The sequence below is a fragment of the Coturnix japonica genome, chromosome 3 (genome assembly GCF_001577835.2).
Source record: "Coturnix japonica isolate 7356 chromosome 3, Coturnix japonica 2.1, whole genome shotgun sequence".
In the NCBI taxonomy this organism is placed as follows: Eukaryota; Metazoa; Chordata; class Aves; order Galliformes; family Phasianidae; genus Coturnix; species Coturnix japonica.
The window spans coordinates 518,902-543,812 of NC_029518.1; positions in this window are offsets into that span (position 1 = coordinate 518,902).

A 24,911-nucleotide genomic window follows, 5' to 3' on the forward strand; every position below is an offset into this window, starting at 1 on the left:
GGGAGCTGTTGGGGTGGGTCAGGTTACATATTTTTGAATGGAGGCCACGAAGTTGTTTTTATTAGGAGTATTACTTACTTCTGTATTTCCATGTACATACTAACTCCATGTGAATGCTAACCTGCCTGTGTATGAAGCTGGGAACTTGTGAGGGTGACAGCCAGGATAGTGGCTGCGTTCTGCCAAGCCTTGCTTTGCCTCAGTACTATAACGATCATTGTCTGGCAGGTTGTGCAAATCTGAGTGGCATTACAGCTTTCCTTCTTGTGGGACTTGTATCAGCAGTGAGAGCTGACCGTGATGGCATGTAAATGGGCATAATTAGGTTTCAGAGGTAACATGCAGCAGGATGAATTCTCACAGCCCCCAGAGCACTTATCTCTCCTTTGAGCCCATGCTGTTTTTGAAGTTACTCGTGCATATTCTCAGGGTACGAGTTTGTCTTTGCAGTGGCCAAGTGGCTTTATATTCTTTGAAGTGGGAGCTGAGAGTTTTAGACTGTGACATCTTGTCTCCTGGACTTACTGAGCCATCCCAGTATGTGGTGTTCATCTTCAACGTGAAACATTACCAGCTTGCAGGTGATGAATCCGGCATTGTGCATGGATTAAGGATCTCTTACAGCCTGTTCTGCTGCTAACAGACTCCATCGCTAGTTAAGAATTGCTGTTTGCACTTCCTCAAGTAATCCTCATTCTGCTGAGTAATCCTAGTGATCACGAGGAGACTTTACTTCTGCCTCTTCTTTGTAATGCCTGATGCATGAAGCAGGGCTGCTTTAGGAGAATGGAGGTGAGAGCACTGATCTCTGTTCCAGTGGCAGCAATATTGGTGATGAAGATGATGTCTGACTCCCTTTTCATCACAAACCATAGAGTACAGCTATTTAATGCATATTAAGTAGTGGAGAAGCATAAAAAAGAAATTTCCCCCATTGAAATGACTTTACTCGGTGTGAGGAAAGACAAGGCTAGCCCTCATAAAACCATAATTCTCTTCAAATCAAGGAAATATTGCTTATCATGTTTAAACTACTGCGCTTACTGTGCTATGCTTCTACCACACTGTGAGCTCTCCTGAGGGTCTGCGTTTCCCAAGTCAATTCCAAAAGACCGATAGATAAATGGACTGCTACTGTTTGGAAAGAGATTTCAGCAGAAGCAATATGGGATCTAATTTAATTCCAGTGCTGGAAAGCTGATGAATTTCTTTGTGTAAAAACCTTTGACAGGACTCAGTGGGCCCTTTAAGCCTGCCCAAAAAGGGCTTTTCAAGCTGGCCGATGAAATTATGGTTGTACCGGTGACTTCCATAAATGTATCTCTGTATCACCATCCCTTTTGTCTCATGCTGCTGAGTCTTCAGGGAATGTCAGAATCCCTCATTCTCCTTTCTAGAGTGGATGGCGCTTACAAGAAAAATGACACCTCTGCATTTGAACTACAACACAGAACTATCTCAGAGGCTTTCGGAGTGTAAAGAGAGCAGAGATTTGTCTTCTAGTGGAATGTTTTCAACACCTTTTGTCTGATTGATTCATTTTTATACTTGATTGGTTTCACAGAACCCAAGGAAGCACCTGGCGCTTTTCAGAGTGTGCAGAAAGCATCTTCTTAACCTTGAAGAGTTCTGTTTTTCCCACTGGGGATGTCTATGCTGGGTAATGGAAAGCAGCTCAGACTCCTGAGCTAGCAGATAGCTTCTTTTAGTATCAAGGTGTCGTTTTCAAATGAAAATACAGAAGGTGTTTTCAGTTTTGTCACCCTTGCAAAAATCAAATGGAGGAAAGACAAGGAACAGTTACGCGCTTATAGAAATAAAGCAACAAAAACCAACTAACAAACCCAAACAAAAACCCACCCAAACTGGAAATAACACAAGACAGTGTATTTTGTATATGTGGACTGAGTTCATCTCTTACCCCGTACTCTCTTTTTGTGCTTCATTGAATTCAGAATCAGGTTAAATTTTTCATTTCTCATTCTTAAGCCCCATGGGATATGGGTGTCTGGGACATCACTGTGCCGTGACTGTTCTTTGTAGATGTGTTGTACCAAAACAGCAGAATTCCTTAAGCAGTATTAAAGGGCTTCTGATTATGCTCAGAAACATTTGCTGACATGGAAAATAGGATTTTTCACAGATCAAGGTTACTTTTCCAGGCAGTCTATGGAGCTCAGTCACATAAAATTGGAAGAACAGCCAGGTTTCCAAGTAGCTGTAATGAAAACACGGTATGTATTTTTTTTTATAAACTGCAAATATAATAGTTAATGATAATTCTTCATTGCAAAGTCTAAACTTCAATGGAGAGTTTAGGAATTTGTGCACGTGTATGTAGCAGGAAGCTTGTAAGTGGACACGTTGCACATCGTATTATGTCCTACCCCATGGTTACTGATTTACCTGAAAGTGGCATGGCAAGGTCCAAATAGCTGGATGTATAACATAAATTTAGGGTAAAGAAAAATGCACATTTTTAGCACTGAAGCTAAATCATCAGTGGGAGAAAATTCCCAAGAGATGTGATACATTGAATATTCAAATGAAGACTTTCTGAATGAGAGAAGCCCCTGAGGTAGATTCTTTGGTCTACATTAGAGGGAAGGTCAAGTGATTATCTAGATGATAAATGGTCCTGTCTGGCCTTAAAATTCACATATTTATTAAAAATAAACAAAACCCAAAGAGATTTACAGCCTCATTTACCCTAGTACTTTAACCAAGAGAGGAAAAGGCTGCACCATCATATGTATATTCTCTGTTGGCATGGGGAAGGAGTAGGCCAGCCCTCACCTCTCAGACAGTGGGTGTTTGTGTGCATGCAGAAAAGCTTGGCTGGAGGTGGACCCCTTCCTAGAAGCATACTTAATTTAATCAGTTATTAACTGTTGTTTTGGGGGAGTAGATTTTAGAGGTGTACTGTCATGTGTTACTTTACCAGAGGCTTCCTGGCATTATCAGCTTTTAATTTTCATTTCTCAAAAGCGTGTATGTTTATGTATGTATTTACTTGTGATTTTTAGTCCCTTCAAACAGCAGGTTGTTTAGTTGGTGCTCCTTAAGTGAGATTGGTTGCATGACACACAATGAAATTCAGATATCTTGAAAATATCCTGAGCTGAAGGGCGAGTTAACAGGAGAGTAAACAGGCACCTGAAATTACTACTTACACTTAAAAATGTGGACACCACCTTTAAGCAAAATCACAGCATCAAGCAGAGGCTGTTATGTCATCCTCATGGGGATAGCATCCCAGGAATCCTGTCTGTGGTCTGTTTGATGTAGGGAGAATACAGGGCCCTCAGAGGCTGCTGAAAACCTGTAAATAGCACTGGGATCTGAAACATATTTCCAGACCAAACTTGTTCTGCCTCCCAGTAAGTAGTAATTTTCTACCACCAGATTTGTGTTAGATCAATCTGTATGAGATCCAGGTGTAGACAAATTCAAAGTTAAATGGTCACTTCACTATTGCTTGACTTTAAGCTAGGTGAAAAATAATGCATTAGCTCATCCAAATAACGTACCTTATAAACTGAAAACTCCACAGAGAGAATCTTTTAGGCCAAGTTTTTAAACTCTGCAGCACTTATTTTCATGGAAGCATCAGGTAGCTGCAAACCATTCAATTTCTGATAGATTTGAAGTGGGTGCTGGTTCTGGCTACCTGATTTGTTGCTTTAAGATACCAGTGGTCTCTTTAATGCTGCCTTGAGATAGTGTCAGTGCAGTGCAGAACTGAAATAAGGGCAGAAAGGAGCTCATTCCTGGGTGAGGATGTAATACTGTATTGTGATGCCTTTTTTATAGCAAATTCTCTTTCCTTGGAGTGAAGGGAATGGTGAAGTTGTTTGCCTTCTTTCTTCTTATCTTCTGAAAATGTCATTAACCTGTGACAGAATGTCTTCTGTCTTAATGTTGGGCAATGATTTTTTTATATGCATTAATTACTGGTCTTGTTGAAGAGCTAGCTGTTTAAAGACATGATCCAGCATCCCTGCATGTAAATGGAAAGCCTCCTGTAACTGTAAACATAGCTGGGTTACTATTTGACTGTATTGGGCAAGTAGAATGAATCCAGGGAGAGGCTCACAGTCATATTCAATGTGATAGTTTTTCTTCTTCTTTTTTTTTTTTTCTTTTCTTTGCTCTTTCTGTATCAGTTTTGACTATCTCTGTCTTTTAAAAGGAAGTCTGAGATTTTAGTTTATTTGTAAAATTAATGTCAGGCTTGAATCAAAGTCTTCTCTTAGATCTTCTTATAAGTATATGTCAGGAATAGTAAAAAAACCACCTGAAGCATCCATTCATATACCTAGAAATAGTTTATGGGCACACTGAAAGACACTGATGTTATCTTTTTAATATTGTGAGGAATAATCCTATTAAAGAAGAAACAAGGAAAACTGTTATGCCCACAAGGCAGAATTATCCAAAGTTGATTGGAGCAGCTCAAGTTACTCTACAAAGCCCAATCTGTGTGCTGGCCTATCTTTCCATCAAGGCTTGGTGAATGAGCAATAATTTGTGGATTCTGCTCATCTCTCTTTGCTAACTTTGTTCTGTGGAATTAGATACAACTTTGACAAATTAGAAGTGCCCCCCAGCCCCACTGTCTTTGCCACAGCACAGTCTTCCAATTGTGCCCAGTTTTCTGAAGTTTGGCCACGTCAGAGCCATCAATGGCAGCCCTTCCACAAGGCTACACTTTTTAATAAGCAAATCTGTCAGCACTGGCTTCACCAGGTCCTGCGGCCTTCTCTTAATCCTCAATGGAAACTGCCCTTCCCTTTGCGTTCTCTCTGCTGCAGCGTACTTGGACCCTGAAATAAATATCCCCTTTGTTTACAGTGTGCCCGCAACAAAATTAACCTTTGGGATTAATTGCAACACAGAATGGGCTGCGTTTCATCTTTCCTTATGGCACAGGTCTGGGATTAAATAAAACTCAGCCACCTGCCTAACCAGTGTCTGTTACTTTTCTCACCGCATCCCTGGTATTGCTCACAGTATTTCAAAAGATGGTGCTGGATACTGAGAAATAATGAATTAGCATCTGCTTGCTAACCCTGTGGAGATGGACACAAGTACTTGAGTTCTGTATGGGCAACTGAAATTCCTGCTTGGTTCTTGTAGCAAATCTGTGTGTGCTGCCTTTGGCTCATGCTCTTTTATAAGACAGGCATCTATCTGCCTTTGGGTCTTGGTCACACATGAGAGGTTAAAAGATGAACTTGTTGCTCTGTTCAGATAACATCATCATTGGCTGATCACGCTGCCTCTGAGAAGAAATGTTTCCCATATATCCATTTAACTTAGTTTAGCATTGAAGGAAGATGAAGATAATCTGCACTGTGTCTGTCGGTGTGCCCCTGTGTTTCATTTTATGTAGAACTCTAGTGTTGTTCATTCTTAGGCCGAGACTAAAGAAGAGTTTTAAGCTCAAAGGTAACCAAGTTCCCACAGAGTTGGGGAAAATAAGAGGCTGAACAGGGAAGAGACACTATCAGAGCCTTTATTGAAAGCATGGTTTCAGTGTGAGTTTACGTGTTATTTAACACCAGAGAATCCACACAGGAAGGAATCTCATAATGCTCCTGCTGCCAGAAAACCTTCAGTCAGACATTTGTGCCGTCTCAGACACAGAAGTCAATCAACCGCAAGAACCAAATAAGAAAGAAACCAGACTTCATTAGTTCCAGTCCTCATGGTACTATTTCTTTCATTTATGGTTGCTGGGGAAGCAGAGATGGCTTCCCAGTGATGCATGTGCTCCACGCCTTCATCACCTCGGGGTTACTGCTCCGTGCTCAGGGCCGTTCTTGCAAAGGACTTCAGCGAGCACAGCCCATGGCAACCTTTCTCTTGAAGGTCACCCACTATTAGCCCATAAATCTCGAGCTTTGTGCTCTGTTCTGGCTACCTGTTTATTTCAGGATATAATTCAAGGTGTTGGTTATGATCTTATTAAGCCCTTAAAGGCCTGGGACAAGGTTAGCTGAGAAAATTGCTTCTCCCTCCCAGCCCCCACTTCATGCCCTATCATGGGAGTTATGATCTGTTGGGTCCCTGTGATTACTCTCCCTGCAGCTAACAGCATGGCTTTGTGTGCCTCTGCAGTGTGTGTCTTGCCAGCCTGAACAAGTCCAGGTTTAGTGAATGCATTATGAGGCAAACGATTTCAGTTAACATTTTGAAATCTATAGTGTCTCCCCCTCCTCCCCCATTATGTATCTGTATCTTTATTCCTCGGTGGCGTGTGCCATCAAATCCTGTGTTTGCTGCTTTTTGCCATGTTCTCGTTGCGGTGTATGTTTTTGCGAAAGCTTAATGCCTAAAAGCTCATGCAAGTGTTAATGCTTGTTGTTTTGTGATGAAACATGGCAGATGAGATCGTGCCCTGTGACTGCTCGTGCCGTAGCTTGGGAAACCTGGAGCAGTGAAGCCTGAGAACTGAGCTCCAGAGACAGCTGGGCGATGCTTGAAAGGTCACTGGAGAGTGCCGGAGGATTGAAGAGCTCCTCAGTGCGGTGGGAGAGGCCGAAGGAGGCACGGTAGGGAAATAGAGCAGGAAAGCAGGGAGCAGAACTAAGAAATGGGTCCTATCTCCAGGACTCCCTTGGAAGTTCCCTTGAGGACCTTGTTAAGAGAAAGTTCACTGCAACTCTTAGCGCACACAATCTTTCCTTTTTTTATTGATTGTGCAAACATTGCTTCCTACGTTAAACCTTCCAGGTCCTTTGTGTCAACTCTCTTACACTTCAAATAAAGGTGCTTAAAAGACCAAACTAAAAGATGGTCTATGTGTTGGATTCCCCCCCCGACTCTCGTCATAGCTGGTCTCACTGTACCAGCAGGGCCGCTGTCTGTGGCCATTCCCCTGCTAAGCTTCATACCACACCTGCTAGATTTGCTTGTGTTGGGCTGCTATCAAAAAGGAAATGAGCAACAATATTTTACATTTTAAGTGAGAAAATGTTATCCTTTGCTCTCCCTTTGTGCACGACGTGATGCTAATGCTCTCACTGAGGCTTGTGTTGCAGATACAGATTTCACATCATTGGGTGGTCTTGCCTTACAGACCGCAAGTTTTGCAGTACTCTGTGCTAGCAGAGTCAGCAAGTGCTTTCAGTGTGGGGCCAGCCAGAGAGCGACAGCATTTGCTACAGCTTTCAAGGTTTTAAGAAATGTGTTTTTCTCCATCATTAGAACAGAGGTGAGGGCTCCTGAGCATTTTGCAGGAGAGAATTATGTGAAAGGAGTAGCATTTATGATTTCTTTCCTTCCCAGCCATGGCACAGTCAAACCCAGGCCTCGGAGATCTTCCTTTTGAATACTTTGCTGAAACAGATATCTCTGTGAAATGTTCCCGCTTTGACAAAAACAGCATATTTTGATCAAAAAAGTATTTGGTTAAAAATCGTTCCAGCCTGCTCCCCTTTGAGTCACTTTGATCACTTCAGTTAACTGTTTTAATTCGAGTCAGTTTTCCATGCCAGCAAGCTGTCTGTGGAGCAGATTCTGCTCCTGCTGGCAGAGCAGTCTTTTCCTTCCTTTAGAGCAACATCAAGAGCTGTCCCTTTTTACATTTACAGGGAGAAGGATTTATTGTTCCATTATTCCTTCAGATTATATAGATGAAATATTGGTGATAATTGTAGCTCATCAATAGCGATATGTTTATTCATTGTCTGTGCCAGGCTGAAGGTGTATAATTAAACTATATGAAGGACCTTGAAGTGATGTTAGCATTTTAATACAGAGAAGTAGAAAAAATCATGGAACGCGGAATCCTGATTTGTAATTTTACTGAGGTCACTGCAGAGCCTGTGACCATGTGCTACACTTATGGATATAATAATAAGCCATGCTTACGTTCAGCTAAAACCCTGCGAGATGCTGGCAGTCAAATCTGCAAGCACTTGCAGTGGGTCTATTAACAACTCCAAAGTGATCCAATGCTTAAGCAAAAGCTGTGGCATTACTTCTGCTTTCCTAAATACTCTTCTGCTGAAGGAGCTTTGACCCACTTTTGATGTACATGAGATCGATTTCAAGTAACCGCAAGCATTACAGTCACCCCAAATTAGGAGTTCTGTGTGACACTTTAATGAGAAACCCGTGTGAAACTTGACTATTTTGACCAAATATCGCTTGGAGAGTTGGGGTTTGTTCTGATGAGAATTGCAAAATAGACACTCAGGGGTTGCAAATCCATGTGGATGGAAGGAAGCCTTCACACCAAGTTCAAATCAAGTCTCACGTGTTCGTTGTGTTGGGTCTGGAGGTTGGCTCTGCCATGAACTTTCTGGCTCTGAGGTTTTTCATATCAAGAACTTTCATGTCCCTGGAGAACTAAGTGGCTTCTCAGCAAAGTGAGGTGAACCTGCGGGTAGGAAACCACTTGGCTTGGAGCAACCTACTGAGCAGATTTGTTCCACTGCTGGGTTACTGTGTTGTATAAGCTGGTTTTGGGGGCTTATGGAGAAACTCAGCTTTGTGCTTGGTGCTGGCAGCACATTGGCTGGGAATACATTTGAAAAGACAGACTTGGCCATGTTCTCCTTTAAAATAAATGGGAATTATGCCATGGACAACACAGCATTGGTTTCTTTTGTGTGCCATATATATTTACCTATATTTGGATGCAGGTTGTGTGCAGCAGTGAGAGTCAGTGGTGTTTCTGTCTGTAAATGCACTCTGTGTGGACTCAGTTCGTGTGACAGGAGGGGAAGGTGGTTCTTCTTAGTGCCTGTCATGATGAAGTCTTCAGATCACACCTGGCTGGGAGTTCCCAGAGATTTTGGCTGTCCCTGAGAGTGATGATGTACAGTGTTTTCCTGGTAGCAATAACAGTTTAGGTTATATTTAACCCAAGTGCTGGGGGTGGGGAATTACTGTTGTTTCTGTTTTCATTGTTATTTTTAACACGCTAAATTCTTTGGCCAGCTCTGTAACAGCCATGAAGGAATCTGTTATCTCAGACCAAGGCTGCTGCTAGAGCGCACCGAATGTCCAGTCCCTGCACCTAAAGGGATGTAATGTGCACCTAGCCCAGGGAAATCTGTGATTGATGTTGAGGGATGTAGATGTGTTCCCAGAGCTGCTCCCAAAGAGATCAGCAGAGCAGGGTGGAGGGAGAGTGAGAGCAGTGAGCACTGCCCCATAGAAAGGACTGATGCTGACTTCTTTGAGGGAGAAGTCAGGAAATTCTCAGTGTTGATATCTCTGCCTTTGAACTTTTGATTATTCTTCAGCTAGGAAAAAGAAAGCTTGTCCTACAGCTCCATATGGTTTTTGTATCTGGTGTCTATGATATGCTAAATATGCTGAGCTGTACATTATGAGAGTTGTGACAACACATACAAACCGAGGATGTGGTCTCTTCTCCCATTTTATGGTCTGTGCTTCTGAGGTCTGTGATTCCTCAGGTTAGGAATACTACAAACAAACTGTGAGGCCTACTTGGTCTAGGCAGTTTTTCTCGCTTTTTTATGCCACTGTTTCCCTCTTCACTCCATGTAGTTCTGCAGCCTCAGAACAGGCACAGGATATTGCATTTCTGGACAGGCACCATGGTTGAGATGTGATCTGAGATGGCACATCTGCAGATACCTGCACTTCTGATTGCCCTACAGCTGCTTGTCAGGTCAGGGTACACCATATGCCAGGGTAGAATCATCTCATCTCCATGCTGGAGATGTTAAGCCAATCACAGAGCTTTTGCTACAGCTTTTGACTGAAGACAGAATATTCTTGATCAGAACACACATTCCAGGTACCTGAGCAGGCATATTTAGAGAATGTTCTGATATTTCCATGCAGCACCACAGTGTGCCACAGAAAAGAACTTAAGAAACTAGTCCTGCAACATCTGGCTGCACAGTTGCCACTCTAAGTTATTTCCCCAGATGCAAAAAGTGGCAGCAGTCCAAGAAGGATCCTGTTTACTTTAACAGCCTCGTGAAATCCTGCTGTACTCTGCTTTTCAAAAACAGTGCATCTTCTGACCTTAATTGTGAGTTTTATCTTCAAAACACCCCTATGAGGTACAATGCTAAATGGAGACTTGAGGCGTGGGGCAACAACACGATACCTGGAGGTAAGTGCAGACACAACTGAACTTTGTTCGTGGTCTGAATAGCTGGCGGTTGTTGGTGCCATGCTGTACAGCCAAGCATTAAGAGCACAGAAAACACACAAACGTAGCTCCAATTGTAGTGCCTAGCTAAGGGCTTCTCTGGCAGACCATTTCTGTTCCTGCTGCCCCGAGATCTTAGCGCAAACATGCTTCCTAAATGTTTCATTGAGAAAAGATTCTCTGTTGAGAGAGTCCTGAGATTCCAGCAGCTGTAGCTGCGTTCTCAAACTTCTGCAGGATGTAGCCTGGGATTTCCCACCTTCCCAGTGCTTTTGGATGGAGCGTCCTTATGCAGGCGGATTACAAGTGATCCTGGGTGTAGTAATTCATCCCTCTGAATTGCCTCAGTGACAGCCAGGGCTAGTGATGACAGCCTGATTTAAAGTTGTCTGTAATATAATGAGCATAACCATAAGTAGAGGGGAATTAGCCAATTACTGTTGCTTAGGGATTGCTTTGTGAGGTTGCTTTAAATTAATTGTTTGGGAGCTGAATTAGCTTCAGATGCCACCAAGGGACAAGTGGTTAATTGTAACGAGCCTTTGTGTTCTGCCACTCCCTAACAATAAGGCTGTTCTTGGGAACAGGGCACTTTGTGTCAGGAGAAGGTGTGTAGTATGAGTAGGGGCTGGAATGAACTCAAGCTCTGGCAGCTTATCATTAGAGCTAGCTTAGAGAGAGAACTGAATAAACTTCAGTGTATATAACAGATGTGTATTATCCCTGCAATGAAAGTGTTGTGAAAACTTTTAGAGAAGGGAGACTGCCCTCCCTCCACCCCCCCATCTACGATGGCAGTGCGTATATGTACATAAACCCCAAACATACAAATGTCCCAGTTGATGTGTTGTGTTGTGACAAGTCATCTCAGATTGTGTCAATCATATTGCCTTATGCTATATTAAGTGACATACTGTAATGTGATTGATACAACATGAAATGACACGTCATTGTGAGAAATATCATCTGGAAAATTTAGGAAACTACTGAGGAGCGGAAGCTGATCTTAGACTGTGGCTTTTCAAGTTCTAATGCAGGAAAATCAAAGAAGTAAAAGAAACTCCCTGGAATCAGACCTGCTGCTGCCACTGAGATTAAGGTCAAGTGTGCTCTACTACCTGAATCTTTTCATGGGTAATTAGTGGGTCAGTTTTAAGAAATGCTCTTGTTCCTTGGGGACTGACAAGTATCTGTGGACCTGAATTGAATTTCTCTGAACCACTTGGCACATCATTAATCATTAGTGTATCTGCACCATACAAACAGGGCTGCAAGCTAAATGCCACCGGTATCAAGCTCAGGGCAGGAAAAAACCCAACAACCTTTCAAAAGAAAACTAAAACAGACCATGCTCCCTTTCTCTGTCTAGATTCTACTTTTCTCCCATCCTCTCTTTTCTTCTTTTCCTTCTGTTAGATTTGGTGACATCTTAAAATACCAAGTTGTGTCCAGGCTCCAGCTCAAAGTTAGGTAGGTTGCTGTAGACATATTACAAAGAAGTATGGTCTCTGGATATAGGCCGATGGACAAAGTTAGAGATGAGTTGAATTGGGTTGTATGCTTGCAGGTTTCAGAGCCATGCCGCCAAGGTCACTTCTGTGCCTTTGTCCAACACCATGTAACCGAGTACATGGTTTCACAGTCTTTAACTGAGAGTTCATTGCTAATTCAGTACGGAACATTATCATTCCTTTGTGAAAAGTAAAGAGAAAGAAAGAATTAGTCATCTGCTGAAGCAGTGGGAAATATGCTATCTAAGCAGTCTTATGGATGGAATAGCTACCAGCAATTAGGCAAAATCATGCATGGGAAAACTACGCAGATACATTGTGAGCTTAGTGACTTTCTTAAACATACGTCCAGTTTAGTTAAATGAATCCAGTTTCACCAGAGACAATGAAATCCCAAAGCAAGCTGCTTTGCCTTAACCCATAGCACTGTCTTTTCATTGATATGTCGCACACAACAACTTCTAAATTCATTAGTTCTAAATTCATAAGGAAAGATAAATGGGTGTGAATGGATATGGGGAACCTTACAGAGTTTGAACTGTTGAGTGCCACAGCCAATTTCTCAGCTGCTCTAAACTGGTAAAACCCAATGAGCTGCAATAGAGCATTTTAAAAACTTGGCCCAGGTTTCTTTCTGTTCTGCTCATGGTTGATTTCTATTGCTGTGTACTTATTTCTATTTGTTCAGTAATCAGATGCCCACGTGAAGCAATTTAATACATTGATACAGCCTTTTGTTATTTCTTTTTCCTTATTTCTTCATGTCAGTGCTCTTTTTCTGAATGGAGTTCAATTATTATTATAGCATATATTACTTTGGATCATTTTACTGCACAATCAATACACATCTGTATAATAAATATTGACATTGCTTTAATGTTCTGTGTTGCTCTGTATATTAAGACTACTTCAGTCAGATGCCACACATTAATGCTTGTTTCTAACCTTTCCTGTCCATTCAAAGAGAAAAAAAATGCTGCTCAGGCTTATCTTCTGCCCTGGTTTCAAAAGATAAATGGAGGCATGCACAGTGCCCTCAGATTAATGCACTGTGTGGGATGAGTTGGGCTCCTTTCCTCTAATTCTTGCATGTATTACTCGGTCTCATCTGTACTTCTTTCTCCTTCCCACTGTTTTTCATGTCATCTCTTAGAATCACACATTACTTGGGACTGTTCCTTTAAGTGTCATTTCCCAACAGCATCAACTATCAGTTGAAGAACATGGCAGCGTCTATCTCAGTAAACAGAGGCAGATTCTTCTCTTCTTTCACTCTGATGCTGTTGTATGGGTTTCAATGGGCTCTGGAGGTGGTATCTGGCTTGGTGTGTTCAGTGAAACACATATGGCTAATCATAGTCTGAAAACACTGCAGCCCGATGCTGTGTTGTGAAAGGCATGGCAAGAGTCGGATGACTGCATTCAAGTTGGAAAAAACTGCCACTTCTGGTGTTTCCCATCTGGGAGAATGCTGCCTGATTCATAATATCTGTCTGACATATGTACCGTGTTAGCACAAACATGTACATATATCTGCCTATGTATAATGAAATATCTACATTCTGCTGTCTCTATTGTATGGCATGGCACCGTGACAATAGCAAGTATGAAAAATCAGTGTGTTTACATACAAACATGTAATATTTATGCTTCTGAAAAGAAAAAAAAGCATTCAGGCTGCTTGATCTTCCAGCTTGCCAGATCCTGGCTCCCTCTGCAGCCTGCACGATGAAGCAGTTGTGATGGAGCTGCAGGAAGGGACTAAGCACAGCCCAGGAACTCTAAGCCTGAGAAGGTGACAGGAAGGCCCTCATCTGAATTCTGACCTCCTGGAATTTCAGAATAATGCTTTATGCAGAAGTTATGACCTTGGTTTTTTTGTACCCTTTTGCAAAATACTAGGAAACCAGCCTAAGAACTGTACTTGAAAATGAGAGGATATCACTGGTCACTGTACACAGGTGTTTACAGTAGTATGTTGGCAGTGGAAGCCAAGGGAGATTCCTTGCATTTAGGGGCAAGCACTCTCACCTGCATGGCTTCCTCAGGTCTTTCATGTCACATGCCAGTGCTTTAGATGCTGTGCACACTGGATAGCTCTCGTTCCTCTGCTGCTTAGAGCTGCTGCAATTTCATTGCTGTAGCTTGGACCTGCCACTGTTTTCATGCAGACCGTATTTAATTGTGAAGCTGATTTCTAGATGGTAGTGAACACTATTTCGTACGATTGTCATTCATTCTCCCTGCACTTCTCATATGCAAAATAGCAGCAAACCACCAATTAATTGTTGCTACTGATGAAAAGATTGTTAGTGAGTTCTGTAGGCAGCAAAAAGGTGGTTGTTAATAATGTATATGCAGTAAAGCACTTGACACTGAAGACAAGAAACCAAATGTTAGGTCAGTTTTTCAAAGCTGAAACCTCTGATTTCACAGTGTCCTATTTATGATAACTTTAATTGAAATATGGAACTGGAGAGAGCAGCTAGCCAAACCAATTTCAGTTAAACATGATGAGTTCAAATGGACGTGCGTTTGCATCACCGTGTCCCTCATAAAACCCACGCTCTGTTCTTTTAATATGGCTCGGATGAAAGACTACAAAGGTTGCTGGGGATTCTTGAGTTCACCAGGAAATGCCTCCTTAAAGCACCTTGTTGATCTCATCCCTTGATCTGACATTCAGCTCGCAGCATCTGTCTCTAGCCTCCTCTCTAGTGCTTAGTTAACTTTATTTGGCATTTTGACTGCCCCCAGCTTTTGTGATATCTAGTTCAAAGGGTTTGGAACATTATTACAGCATTTATTGCTAGGCCAGCATTACCTTTTGCCCAAGTGACAAGCTGATACGAACTATCAAAGACAGCATCAGGAAGTACATTTATTCCGTGTGCCACAGAGAAGCCTCAGGTCCCTTTTTTTTCTCCTTTTAATTTTATGACACTCCACTCTGAGGACGATGGGGTTATTCTCTGCTCACAGAAAGATATTTTGAACTCAATTCTCTTGAGTTGTAGCATTATCTCTCTCTCTTTTTTTTTTTTTTTTTCCCCAGGCAGTGCTGATCCAGTACTTCCTTTTATTGAACTTTGCTGACATTGGTGCTCATAATCTGGGAAGGCGTTTCTGTTTTTCCAAGGCAAATGAAATTCCATAGGCTATTTCTTCCTTCCCAAAAACGAAGGCCAGCAGTGTTAATGTCACTTCTCAGCACCAGGAAAAGTGCTGACCCAGCTAGGGGCACTGGGATTCCGACTGGGTCCTCAGGAGCAGATGGTTTAACAGACCAGCCCATTAATCAACTCCACTTCCCCAAGCAGTATGTTGTCCTTTTCTTTTTTTCCTTTTTCTTTTTTGGCGATCAAGTGCTGGGTAAGAGAAATGTAACTCATTTTTTTTTCCTTTCCAAGAGATAGCATCCAACACACCAATACCATTGTATTTCTATTATTTACACTTACTGAGCTGAGATGCAGCAGATGTTTATGAGCGCTTACAACTGAATCCTTGAGTAAACATGTGGAATGAATCCCATGCATCTCAAAAAGCTTTGGATGCTTCTCAGTGTGAACAGAGAGTTTCTTTCAGGTGAGCAGAATAGTTCAGTCCTGGGATCTGCTGATAGTTACCAGAGGTTTAAAAAAAACACCTAAAACTTAGCTAACAAAATCTTTAGCACAGTCAGACAGGTAGAGGAGTCCCAGAGCCTCTTAATACACATAACTTAAAATGAATTTCTTTCATTTCTGGTTAAGCCCCTGAATACTTGTATAAATGCTTGAAAAGGAATGGAAAGATACTGGAAGAAAAGAACATTTCTATTGCTCCCTGTGAAGGATCTTTAACTGAGTTGAAATGCTTTCCTGCCAGGCCGCCTGTAGAAGTAAGCTCTCGTGAGATAATTCCTTTACATTCACAGCCAATAGCTCGTGGACCCAAGGGATGAAATGATATTTTGATCTGACTTTGTTCTCTAACCCCTCTGCATACTAACACCGTGTCTGAATGCCTACAAGTGTGCTGTTCCAGGGCCAAGTGGGGTAGCACTGTGGAAGCTTGTGTGACAAGGCTCATGTGAAACAGAATTAAACAGGACCTTTATTTTATATGTACATGTATATATGTATATATATTTAAAGGCTTAAGAGTTTGAAGAGTTTCGCAGGTGGTGACTCCCTCTCTCAGCTGGCATGTGCTGCCTGTCTCCTATCTTCCCCAGGTTCTTGCAGTAGGGGTATGTTTCGTGAGAGAGAAGAGTCTTAATGATATCCTCATCTTTGTCCCTCTGCAAATAGAGCCCTGTGTTGCATGAAGTGGGGCCATTCCAGTTAGCGCTGTCTGGCATTATTTTTAGCTTCTTGGAGGAGATTAAGGTTTCCCAGCAAACAACACTTATAAAAGTTTTTAAGTCCCTGATAATGCAGGCTGGGCTGAGCGAGGTGACCATACAAACCTGTACCACATTTATTATTTGCTGAATCCACTCCTTGCTAAGTTTTATTTTTCTACTTAAGTCAGCACGCACTGTAATGATGTATGTCGGGGTTCACATCAAGGTTCAAGTCCCCTGTCTGTCAGATGATACAAACTAATGTTCATATCTTTCTGTGTTCCATAAAGATGCAAGGTGGACAAAAGAAATCCACACCACAGTTGGATTTCTCTTATCCTTCAACATTATGAACAAGTAGAAGTAGCTCTACAATAAAGGGAGAGAAGTGGCTTTTTGCTGAAGGGTCAACTTGGCTGTGTAACGTACTGTAGTGAAAGTGCAGGGGTTGGAATGGACCACTGGAGATCATGTAGTCCAATCCTCTGCTAAAGCACATTCACTATAGTCCTCATCATTGCAAGACCGAGGTAAGATACTCTTGGCATCAGATCTTAATTCAGACCTTGTTGTGAGCCAAATTTACCTTGAGGAACCTAGGTAGTGAAAACCTAACTGGTTCTGTGAAGATACAGCCCTTATCTCAGATGTTAGTTTGACCCATAATGTGTTTGCGATTGTTTTGATCTGCGGATTTGTGTGACCTCCACACATCTTATGTTCTTCTAAGAGGTTTCCTTTATTGCACTGAAAATGAGTCCAACCCTACATGAAATAATGCTTTCAAATAAGATGCTGAACACCAAGCAGGGCTGGCATGTGCAGGTTTTTCCTTGGAGACTGCTTGGGAAAGCATCTCATGTGAAAGTAATCCTGGTGACAGCTGTTGATCTTAAACTGTGTGTCAAAGCAAATATGACACATTCAAGAAGATGTTCAAGACTGGTCTTAAAAGTCAAGGGGGACTTGTTCATTGGCTCCAATAATGTCAGGCTCTTGCTCTCAGTCTTTAGGTAGCTTGAAGCCTCTGCCAATAATATCCCGAAACACCATTCCTGCTTCATTAATGGAGTGGGCTTGAGGGCACTGTGATGCCATGGTGGAGGCTGTTTCCTCTCATAGTCCCCTGGAAGACAAGGTTGTGAAGAAACTAGGCAGAAATCTCAATTTGGGTCAAATGACCTGTGTAATTTTAATATTTACAATAGATTGTAGAAAACCATATACTAATGACTTTATATTTCCTTGACTCAGAGACGGCCAAAGAGTGTTTGTATTTGAAATATGGCATGAAATATTCCCAATCGCTGTCCTAAGTAAACACAAGAGTGTTTGCATTACCTTTTCACCTGTAGCAGATTAAAGTACTCCTTAGCCATTGGCTGTGAGTGAAACCAAGATCAATCTCTATAATTCTACAAGCCTTCATATAAATATGTTCTGACTATGTTTTTATACATTAATCACAGAAGATTATGAGGCACATGCCATATTGTGCATATTTCTTGCAAGCAAAATAGAACTGTCTGCAGTTCTCATTGCAGAATTATGGAATGGACTGAATCATAAAGGAAACATACAGGAAAATCTGCTATTTCAGGACAGCTGTTCAGTATTTTTGGACAGCTGACATTTTTTTACAAAAATAAAGCATGGGTAATTTTTATTTTTTATTTTTTTGTTACTAGAAATAGTGAGCCAACTTCATTAAGGGGATAATTTCAATTCACAAAATAGATCATTTCCTTTCTTCCCGAATCTTGCTGAGCAAACAACATTCCTTATTGCTATTCCCCAGACTTCTTTTGAGTTTCTGCATCCAGGCCCAGCAAAAACATCCCATTTTCAGACATAAATACCAAGGAAGACAAAAATGGCTCACTGCAGTTGTAACACAAGTCTGTGTGTCTGTGCCCTCTCCATCTATCAGGCCAGGCACTGGCACTCTGAGTGGACAGTGAGCAGTGTGCTGAAGAAAGCAATTTGCCTCCACAGGCCACTAGCTTTGTCTTCCTCTCCCTTCTTTTGCTCTGTCACATGCCACCTGATCGTTACCTTAACCACCAGGCAGCTACACTACACTGCACTGCTGTGCTGTCAACAGTCTCTGGGATATTAAGTTTACCACAACGCTTTTATGAACTAAATCTTGGAAACCACAGTACATTTCCATTACTGGAATCTGCTTTGCACAGCTTCTAGCAAAATGCTTTTAAAATCAGATTGTTAAGCAATATGGAAATGCATGGTTAAAAAGCAAACTGCATGCGAAGCTGTTGAGTTAATGTGGTTTTACTCACCGCCCTGTTCTGCGTGATACTGGATGTGTCCTTGCACCTCCTGCACCTGTTCAGGTTGTAGGAAGTTGAGGGTACTTGATGCCTGTGATGAGGACATTTGTACAGAAGCGAGGTCATGACAGCTTGCTTTTTGATCCTTAGCAAAGCACACTGAAAGTTCACAGTCCAGTTTCCTTCATGTAGACTGCCTCAGTGGCAAAAATGCTTATCCAAATAGTTGGAAGATGACTCCTTCCAAGTACCTGTTTTTTGCATTAAATTTTATCATGAAACCCTCTCAGAAAAGGGAGCCCTCTTTACGTTAGGGTTCCTGCAACTCATCTAAGGCCTCCCTGTTCTTTTAAGATGCTGTTTACAGAGCAAGAATATGGATAAAAGCTAAGGGAGTAGTGTTAGTGTTGATGGAGATCTAGGAGCCTTTCCTTCCCACCTCGTTCTACCATTTGTTGCTGCCTATAGAGAAGAGCCACAATATGGTGGAGTTGAATGTTTTTTGCAGGTGTCGTGTGATGACATTCTTCACTCATGAGACTGTATCAAGCTATGGTGCAAACTAGAGTTACAAGAGAAGGAAATTGCATGCATAAACATAAAGCCTAGTGAGAATAAAGGGCTTTCCCAGTGGAGGTTTTGTGGTGTTGGCATCAGTCCTAGCAGTAACATTGTATGATACTGCAGTTTCCTTGCCTTTGTACTAAAGTTCCATTTTTATGTGGCTCATCAGATGATATAGACATGCTGTAAGTATGTTTGAATGGTGTCCTCAAGGCAGCTGAGCACAACTGCCTCGAAGAGGAGGTGTTCAAGGTAAGTGTCCACAGTGGTGGGCAACTCACTATCTGTTAAAGTAGATTTACCATCTATCACAACACCGCTGAATTACAGTCCTAAGCTATTCTAAGCTATTCAGATATAGTTTCTTAATAGGAGCCATGGATGAAAGGTATTCTTTCTTGTTTTGTTTTGTTTTTTAATCAACAAAGTTCCATTCAGAGCCAGCCATTTGGTATGTCTGACATACTTTGCTGTAGCGTGCCAGGATGCTTTGCCTTAGAGGGATTTTATTAGAGAATGCTGTGGTTCTGGCACGGATTAGGTACAACACCGAGCTGATGTCTACCACCTTTCCAACAGAAGGTTGGTTGGAGTGGAAGGAGCCTGTTAATCAATCTAACTAATGATGCCTTTTTGTCCTTAACATCTGATAATGTAACTCAGTACTTTATCCTTGTGATCTGAGCACTTCAACAGAGATGTTTTTCTCTTGTAAAATCACTTTTTCCACCTAGATGTCCTTGGGAAAAGCTTTAAAGCCCAGGGCTGCCACATCAGATGAGAGCTGTGTGTTGCATCATTGGCTTGTCCTGGATGCTTTTTGTGTCCGGCTCTGACTTGTCTCGAGCAAGACATCCATCATGTTGCAGAAGATTCCCGGCTTCAGCATGTCAGACAGTGCCAGCAATAATTATAGCCAATAAGGTCCACACCAAAGAGGTTAAAAGGAGATGCTGTAAACTTAGACTACCTTGCTACTGTTTCTCAGGGCTAGATTTATTCTCTGGACTACTTCAGTCTCCCTCCAGAGAGTTCATTGTGTGAGTCAGGATGACAGATTTATCCATGCTCACAGAGACGGTGGCTGTTTTCTCACTAGGCAGGTGGAAGGAGAAAGCAGCATAAAGACAGCTGCCAGCTGAGAGGTCACAGTTGAACTCATGCCATAGAGAGATCATAAATTATAAATCTTGCAAAGAGTTACAGCTTCTGCTCTTATTTCTGTCTTGTCCTAAATTTCTCAGCTGCACTTCTATTTATTTTAGGCATGTCATTATCGTCTGCAAAGGTCGCTGAGTGATTGCTGGGCAGAGTTTCACCCAAAGAGCACAGCCCCTGGCCACTCATCACTGAGGTTTCATGATGGGTTTTTGAATTCTCCCCACTGTCCTCCCCACACCTGTACTACGTATATTCAGTGCATCCGATTGTGCTCAGCACCAACCCGTTTTACTTTTACAGCTTCAGTTTGTGCTGATTGGGAGTGCTATTGAAGCTCTCCTCAGAGGAGTAATGCTGGTTATCTGGATTAGAAAACCTCATCTGAGGTCCAGTCTCAACCCCTGGGCTTGTTAAGTCTGACCTGGCTGTTGGTGGGATTAGGCCCTGTGCATATCACCCTGCACCATGACAAATGCTCCTGCATGATGCAGAGCTGCTGATTCTCGCTGCTAGGAGGGGAAGCACAGAGCGGCTGCATTTCAACCAGTGTAGATCAGCATTGCTCCTTTGAGGAACTGGCACTCAGCACCTCCACTGGCCGCGCTCTTCAGACAGCTTTTTTTTTTTTCCTGGTAGCATCTGTGCATATCCTTCAGTATTTACCACCTTTGACTACTTGCACACTAAGTTTAGAACAGCCATTCGAAAGTTCTACGAATAGCAGCTGCCCCATGGCTGCTCCAAGTTCCATCTATTCTTAGTATGGCAAAATTCCCCACAAATTCTTTTAAGGCCTGACTCTGTCTTTGCTTAAGTGCATGTCATTGACACCATCTCCCTCAAATGTTAGTACTTTTACTGCTCTGTTTGCTATTCCCATCTATATGATACACATGCTGTAGGCCTGATTTAATTGCTGCGTCTTCATTTTGTCAGTAGCATATGTATTCAAATGTATGTATGTGGGCAATTCTGTTGGAGTCTATGTACTTCAAGCCAAGTCCTTTAGGGTCCATAGCTTTTATGGAGCAACTTCACATATTTTGCAATTTAATGTAAATTCTCTGCATCTTTGGTATGTCTTCTGTTTTCTAGAACTGTCGAAGACCACAGTTTAAGGGCAGAAACGTGCATCAGGAGCACTACGAAGTTCTGTAGCCACAGTGGGGATCTGAGAGATGTTGGTGGGAATCAGAGTGGCCACACAGCTTCTTGGGAATATTCTCCATCAGGCACCCTTTTCTTTTGTCATAACTTTGTGCAAAGCAGGTGGTGGAAGGGTAACTGGGCAAGCAAGAAGGAAGAAAAGACGACTGGCCTTTTTATTGCTAGTAAAATTTCCTTTGCTGCCAAAAGGTCTTTGAAGCAAAAATACCAGCTTGCTGGGTGGCATCCATAACCTGAATTTAGCTTTAACCATATGGTAGCGCAGTGTCAGGTTTCTGCTGGCACATACAGCTTTCCGCCAAGTGCTTTCCAGGTTCTCAGCATCTCCGCAGTATTTCTTTCCCCTCTCCCTCAGATTTTGGGAAACATCACGTTTGTTCCTGCCTTTTTTTGTGTTGGCTTTTTTTTCCTGAGTTTCCCAACATTCTGCTTTCTTGATCACTACCACCAGATCTTGATTTCCTTTAGCGTTTTTCTTTCTCCTGTGGGAAACTTATGTCTCTTTCTGGCATCTGTCCCCTGTCCTCTCTGCACACTGGCAAAGAATTTGTTTCATTTTTTTTCCCCTTAAACAATGCCCTTAGTACTTGTGTCAATAAATTACCCTTGCCATTTTTAAGAGGCCCTTCTGTCTCCTTCACTGCCCTCTCCTTCCGTATGTGCTTAAAAAATGTCATATTTATCTTAACCCCTGCTGGGATCTTTCTGTTCAATTCCCTATTTTGGCCTTTATTATCATATTTAGTACCAGCTTTACCCTCTGATATTTACAGTCCTCTGCTGGACCCCATCTTTTAATGTGGAATTATGTTCATTTAGTAATTATAATTAATCCTATCCGATCCTGTGATACACTGTAAGTACTACAGTGCTGGAAAAGGTCTTATTTAAGAATAAGAGTGTGCAGTCATCCTTTACTGCCTATCATCATCATCATGGTATCATAGTCTGGTGCGGGTTGGAAGGGACCTTAGAGATCATCGAGTCCAACCCCCCGGGATTCGAGCCTCCTGTGTAGCAGAGCGGCACTTCTACCACTTGCGCCACTGGGGCACACCGTGGAGCCTACTGCTCTTTCTTTCTTCTGAGCCTAGAATAGTAGGACTCTGACCTCCCAGGGAAGCATGAAGATGCAACTGGAGTACAAAAAGTTGTCAGGGACTTTGTACCACAGACTTGCTCTCCATGTAAGGTAGTCAGTAGCTTTAAAATAAAGTACATATAATTGGCCCAAATGGTCTCTTTAAAGAGGACAAGGTATTAACTGGAGTAGAGATGGGGAAATGATCTGCCTAAGGGTGAGCAGACCAGCTCATTTCCTGAATTTTCTCTAATTTTACAGGTCTTATGCAACACATTGCAGTGCGCAACAGATCCAATGGCTAGCCCACAAATCAGGTGAATCCATGGCAGTTTTTGCAAGTTTTAAGTGCTACAGTCCCCTCACAGAGAGCTTTGTGTTTGTTAAGTCTCTTAATTCATAATCAGAAAAGAAATGGCATCCCGAATAAACCCACGTGTTTTACCCTTCACATTTGATGACAACACGACAGTAGATTCTCTAGTCTAATTTTAACTAGACACTTGGTTTCAACATGAGTCTCTCCTGATGCCTTCCAGCCGTGAGTTCTTCTGTGATGTAATAGCTGTTATGGTGCAGCAATATGCGGACCCATGGCTAGACATACATCAATGGCCATACCAGGCAATTGGCAGCTTGTCTTGATGTCAAAATGCACAGTGGGCAATTGAAAGCAGAGTGGGATAGAAGAGAGTAAGAACAGTTTCAGTCTGCAAAATTCCCTTCGAGTTCTGCTTCATCCAAGTTAGGCCTTTTATATGCATCCATCAGGTGAAAACAATTTTGGGTTGGATCACCGTTGCTTTCCTACCGAAGACTGGTCACACTTCCTGATCAGACAGGTGTTCTGCTGTGTCATATATAAAGAAGGTGTTGGTTTTTTTCCTCCTGACAGTAATGACAAGGGAAACTTCCTACCCTTGTCCTGTGCATCCTGCCTTAGAATTCTTTTTTAACATCCCTTCAATTTCCATATGGTTGGAGAGATGCCAAAACTGAATTCAACTTCTCAGAAATCTTTTTATCCTCTTTTTTTTTTCATCTGCTTTGTGTTACTCCCCAGCCCCTTCCCCACTCCTCCACATTAGGTAATTATAGAACAGACTCCATGGTGGGCATCCAGAGGATCATTTTAGATTAAATAAATCATTTTTATTTTTTTTTCCCCTCAAGAGAGTTTTAGAATTGCCAAACAGATAAAAATCTACAAAGACCTTGTTTCCCTTCCCTGAAATATAATTATTTACCTATTCAATTCACAATCAACAGACTGATGTGTATTTGCAGCTAAGCTGGAAGTAGCCGTAGTTGCTATTTTGTTGGAATAATATCAAATTTCCTTCTATGCTTTGCATAGCTGTCACCCAGTGATATGATAGGTCCATGATTTATTGACCTACTAAAAGCACTTTCACTGACTTGTCATAATAAACTTTACTTAAAACATTAAAACATAAAACATCAACCAGCAGCTCAAACAGAGATGCCATACAAATACTTTATAATTTAGTTAAGCTCTGGTGCAGAGCCTGAAAAAGAAGATCCCAGCATAACAGTTCCTAGGATTTGTCATGCCAGGATCTGTTGTGTTAAGTAACAGGAATTATAAATATAAATGCCTTGAAGTATGAAGCGCTGACAAGAAGCTTGGCTCAATCTCAAACCCTGATCGTTTTTGAAGGTCTTACTGAGACCATGAAGCTGAACCCAGCTGTAGCAATCACGATAGACTTGAATTGCCAAAAGTTACTGGGACTTCAGCCTGTACAAATTGCTGCTGGAAGACATGGCTTTTGGGTATGTCCTGGTGGCTGTTTGCCTTATTGTCTGGTTTTGTAAAGCTGTGCTGGCTCAGAGGCAGGCCGTGGTTGTGACCTAGACCACAGCCCATGTTTTAGAGCAGCACATTACCTGGTTGGAGTTGAATACATTCAGCTTCTTCTGATGCAGCTGAAGGGTCTAGTTGCCTGTGTTCTTTAGTAAGTAATAAACATTTAATGTTAAGTTGGTGTCAGTGGTGGCCAAGAGTTTTAACAGGGCACAGTGTGGTCAGATGGGAAGACCTATGCTGATTCCAGGTCTCTTTGAGGTCAGTCTCACCTAGCACAGCAATAACAGAGGTGTCATGCTGTGGGTTGCTAGAGCTGTTTGGGGTTAGCTGTTTGCCCACCACATGGTGTGGGTTACACAGTTCACGTGATGCTGCACTGCTTCTCATCAGCTCCCTTGCATGCCCACCCAAGCATTGCCAGGAAAACGGAAGAACTTGGATATTCTTATTTAGCAATGCTCTCTCTTTTGCTCCACTTCAATGAGTTTCATTCTGAAACTCATTAAACTATGACAAAACTAAACAAGGTACCTCTCTAAGAACTAATTAGAATCATTGAATCATTTGTGTTGGAAGCAACCCTTTAAAGACCATCTAGTTCAACTCTCCTGCACTGAACAGGGACACCTATGGCTCCATCAGTGCTCAGAGTCCCACACAGCTTGATCCTGAATGTCTCCAGGGATGGGGCACCACCGCCTCTCTGGGAAACCTCTTCCAGTGCCTCGCCACTCTTACTGTAAAAGCATCTTTCTTATATCCAATCTAATTTTCCCTGCTTTTTTTCCCCTCCAATTACCCTTGTCCTTTCACAGCAGACTCTGATAACAA